This window comes from Salmo salar, unplaced genomic scaffold, assembly GCF_905237065.1.
Source record: "Salmo salar unplaced genomic scaffold, Ssal_v3.1, whole genome shotgun sequence".
NCBI classification, from domain to species: Eukaryota; Metazoa; Chordata; class Actinopteri; order Salmoniformes; family Salmonidae; genus Salmo; species Salmo salar.
In genome coordinates this window covers 70,001-75,000 of record NW_025549285.1, presented here as the reverse complement: position 1 = coordinate 75,000, position 5,000 = coordinate 70,001, and positions in this window count along the sequence as shown.

Below are 5,000 nucleotides of genomic sequence, written 5' to 3'. Positions count from 1 at the left end.
AACAAATAGTCGCACTAGGATTAAAGAGCTAGTGACCTAACGACGCATTAGCGACTTTTAAAAAAAACACACCCGCCTGTCACCAGGGAAGCGTTGGGTGAGGAGGAGCCAACTTTTGCCAAACCGATGAGGTCTGCCGAGGCCCCGGGACCGGCGGGTGCAGGGGTCAATTTGTGGGTTATCGCTTCTCGGCCTTTTGGCTCAGATCAAGCTTGGTACCGAGGTGCCCCAAAGCCCGCTGAGTCAGAAGGTCGAAGGCCGGAGGGAGTAAGAAGGAAAGCCAGTTAAGTTATTTTTCAACTTGGTTTCCGTTTTTTCCGTGAGGAGATGGCGAACAACAGTAGCGCAGGGTCGGTCCCCAGGACTGGACTTAAGAACACAATCCGTTTCGCTTGGAAGAAGGAAGAAGATACACGCTTGCCAAGAGATTCCTTTGGAAGAACCGTTTTGATGGGGGCCCTGAAAGTCAAAGTCCCAGAGGTTATGTGTCTGCAGGGAAATGCTATGGAGGAAGCATATGACGTGACCTTTCATACAGAAGGTATGTGCGACATTATAATGGACAGAGCCAAAGCGGCTGCTGGAGAGAAGCCATTGTCCTTTTTCAATGTAACATGTCTGTCTAAGACCAATTTCAGAACTATTAATGTACATATGTACAATCCTCATGTAACGGATATCGCCATAGGGGCATTTCTGGGCCGTTTTTGTGACGTCACATCAGGGGCAAGATATGTGAAGGACTCTTTGGGATTCTGGAATGGCCGCCGTCAGTTCCAGGTGCTCCTTAGGCCGGATAAGGAAGGGTTTGATGGCTTCCTACATCCCCCGGCGGTCTTTTCTCTGGGTTCGGACAGGGGGGATGCTCTTTTACACCCGTCAACCCCCTTTCTGTAAGAAATGTAGGGAGTATGGGCACGTTACAGCTGCCTGCAGTACAGGGAGATGCAGGTTTTGCAAATCGGGGGAGCATGAGGCAAAGGACTGTAGGGAGCCGAAGGAATGCCACGGGTGTGGTAGTAGGCTGCACCTGTTCCGGGACTGTCCGTCCCGTCGGCAGTCATATGCCGAGGCGACGGCAGGCAGAAAGGAAGGAGGAGACTCTGTGGGGGAACATCTGCAAAGAAGGGACCCTGGGTCTAGCAAGAAAGACCCAGAGAAGAAGGAGCAGGAGAGACCATCCTCACCAACGCCCACTCCACGTGCAAGGGCCGGGAAAGAGGTGACATCAGGGCCGTCAGTGAAAGGAGGTGAGGGGTCCGCTATCCAGAAGCCGGAGGTGGAGGAGGCGGGTGGAGGAATGGAGAGCATGGGATCATTACTTGATGGGGTGGAGGGGCTTGGGGCCCTGGTAGAAATGGTGGAAAATCTTCCGGTGTTGGGGTCAAGGGCAGGGGAGTGGGCCTCAGACTCTGGTGTGCCGCTCGAACTCGGGCAGGATGGGAAGGAATCGTCAGTAGGGAGGGTGATCCCGGAACTGGAGCAGGAACCCTACGTCGGCAAGAAGAAGAGGACGAAGCGGAAGGGTGATGTGCAGAAAGAGGTGGGAGGCATAGGGGAAGGGGCAGGCAAGCGTGCGATGGGGGTTAAAGACAGTGCCGCTGATGTGGCCCCCTGTCCTCACAGGACTCATCCCTCCCTTTACCCCTAGAGGAAATGGACATGACGACCGCTACTCTATCTCTGCATCCTGGGGATGGAGGGTCGCAAGGCTGTTCAGAGAAGCCGGAAACCTCCATCCCCAACCCTTTCCCCGGCTTCATGGGCAGATGACTTGGGGGTCTTAGAGGAAGGGGGAGACAGAGTGTCCCAAGTTGTGCGCAAGCAGGTGGGCTCATCTGAGGAGGATCTGTATCCTTCGGATGAGGGGAGCATTTTTACTTCCCTGTCGGAGGAGATGGAGCGGGGGAGCATCGGGTGAGCCTCTTGTTTTGTTTTTTGTTATTAGTAGGTTGTTGTTAATGTTTTCATTATGGATAAAATTACTTTTGTTAGTTTAAATGTAAGGGGTTTGAGGGATAGGATAAAAAGAAGGGCGGTGTTTAGTTATTTAGAGGGTGTGGGGTTTGATTTTGTTTTTTACAGGAGGTTCACCTAAGGGATGGGGGGGGATGTTGTGAGGTTTAAGAGGGAGTGGGATAAAGGGGAATCAGTTTGGGGTATAGGGGGGTTCACTCTTCGGGGTAGGGATCTTGTTTGGGAATAGGGAGGTAAAGGTTGAGGATACTTTTGTTGTTATGCAGGGGAGGGTTTTGGGGGTGGATGTCACATTAAGAGATTGTAGGTATAGATTAGTTGGGGTGTACGGACCACAGGTGGCGGCAGACAGGAGGGAGATGGTGGACTGTCTGACGCCCCTGTGTGTCACAAATAGGCAGTTGGTGATAGGGGGGACTTTAATATAGATTTAGGGGTAGGGGGACAGCAGTGCAGGCGCCATCACCGGGCTAATGGCTTGCCATGGTCTGGTTGATGGTGGCCTGCACACTACTCGAAAATGGCCGGTCCCACTTGGCGCAACTCCAGGGGGTTGCGCGGAGGCTTGACTATATTTTTCTATCCAGGTCCTTGGGTCAGTTGTCTGGTCGGCTGTTGCCTGTGTTCTTTTCAGATCACGACGGGGTGCTCCTGCAGGTGAGTTCTCCAGTCTGCCTCTTCGGTAGGGGGTATTGGAAGTTAGATCGGGAGGTGCTGGATGAGCAAGCCTTTGTTAATGCCTTTATTGGTGTGTTTCGGGGGTTTGAGGGCCTCCGGTCCATGTGCGAGGGGGTGTTGGAGTGGTGGGACTTAGTCAAGGTAAGGATTAGGATCTTTATTATAGGATATTGTAAGAGGAGAAAAAGGGAGGAAAGGAGGGAGGTGGATCATATCCATAGGTTGCTCGAACTCGAGTACGAGGCAGGCAACCTCGGCGGGTCGGTCGACTGGGAGAGATCCACTGCCCTGAAGGCGCAACTCAGGGAGCTGCAGGAGCGGAAGGCTCGAGCTTTCCTGGAGCGTGCGCATAGCGGCTTTTTAGAACATAACGAGACTTGTTCCACAATGTTCTTTAAGTCGGTAAGGGATAGACAGAGTAGAAAGGTAATGTACGGGGTTAGGAAAGAAGATGGTAGTGTAGCTAGAGAGCCGGAGGAGATGGTCAGAGTAACAACTGATCATTTCCGAAGTTTCTTTAAGGAGAGGGAAGTAGATGTAGAGCAGGGAAATGTGTTTTTAGAACACTTGTCCCGGCGATTGCCGGAGGACATTAGAGAAGCGATGGAGGCTCAGATCTCCCTAGAAGAGGTTGAGAGCGCCCTTAGGAGGATGGGAAAAGGGAAGGTACCTGGGATGGATGGGCTGCCGGCCGAGTTTTACCTCAAGTTTTGGGGGATACTCGGACCGGTGGTCCTCGAAGTCTTGAAGGCCATTCTCGAGACGGGGTTCCCGGGGGGATCAATGACCGTCGGTGTGCTGTCACTTCTTCACAAGAAGGGGGACGCCACAGACCTTGGCAACTGGCGGCCATTGACCATGCTGTGTGTAGACTACAAGATACTTGCAAAGGTCCTAGCGGATCGGTTGCGCACAGCCCTTCCCTACGTCGTTCATGAGGATCAGACGTGCGGGGTAGAGGGCCGCTCTATCAGGTGGAACCTGCAGTTGATTAGGGACTCCATCGCTTGGGTAGAAGATAGAGGTCTGCCTTTAATGGTAGCAGCGCTTGATCAGGCGAAAGCCTTTGATCGCGTGAATAGATCTTTTCTTTTCAGAGTATTAGGTAGATTAGGATTTGGGGAAAAGTTCATAGGATGGATCCGTACTTTATATGTCGGAGCGGGGTGCCGGGTTAGCGTAAACGGTCACATGGGTGACGTTTTTGACCTCTCGTCAGGGGTCAGGCAGGGTGCCCGCTCTCGGCTCTCCTCTTCGTACTGTACATGGAGCCTCTGGGGGCTGCCATTAGGGCAGACACAGGGGTGGAAGGCTTGTTAATCCCTGGAAGTGGCGGTCTGCGCGTTAAGGTGACGCAGTACGCCGACGACACTTCCTTGCTGCTTTGCAAGGACTCGTGCTTGACAAGGTCCCTTGCCATTATTGGGGACTTCACCCGAGCGTCGGGAGCGGTTCTTAACCACGCAAAGTCTTCCGTTAAGTTTTTCGGAAGATGGCGTGGTAGGACGGATGTGCCCGGGGGGTTATCTCTCTGTAACGGGGCCCTGAAGATTCTCGGGGTTCATTTTGAGACCTCCGGCTCAGCGACGCTGAACTGGAACATGGGCATCGCAGTGGTACAGAGGAAGCTAGCGATGTGGAGGGCTAGGTCGTTGTCTTTTGTAGGCAAGGTCCTGGTCCTCAAGGTGGATGTATTGCCGTCTCTTTTATATTTGGCGTACATCTACCCATTGCCGGCTTGTCTGAGGAGGCCTCTAGTGAGGCTAGTGTTTCAGTTCATGTGGGGTGGCAGGTACGAGTGGGTCGCCAGGGCACGCATGCTTTGCCCCATCGGGGGAGGGAGGTAGGGGGGTACCACACTTCCCCCTCAAGCTGGACTCAATTTTTGTTTCTTTTTGTTGACAGAGCTTGCTCATCCGGTAGTACACCCGTCCGGTTACCTCCTGCGGGTGTTCTTCTCATACCAGGCGAGAAGCGTAATGGTGTGGTCTAACACGGGTCCTCGGGCGGAACAGCTGCCGTGGCACTTTGGGCACGCGGCCAAGTGGTTACGTGCGCACCCCGAGGTTGAAGTTGCCCGAGTAGGTTTAGACCACAAGCACCTGTACGAGGAGGTCAGACAGGGAGGGTGTCCGACACCTGTGGTGGGTATCCCGGAAGTGGTCTGGGAGGGAGTGCAGGCACGGGGTCTGGACAACAGGCTCAAGGACCTGAATTGGTTGAGCCTCCATAAGTGTTTGCCGGTGCGTTCCATTATGTACCGGCATAGCTTGGCGCGATCCCCCACCTGCCCAAGACCATCTTGTGGTGGGGAGGAGACAGTGCGCCATGCCTTTTGGGACTGT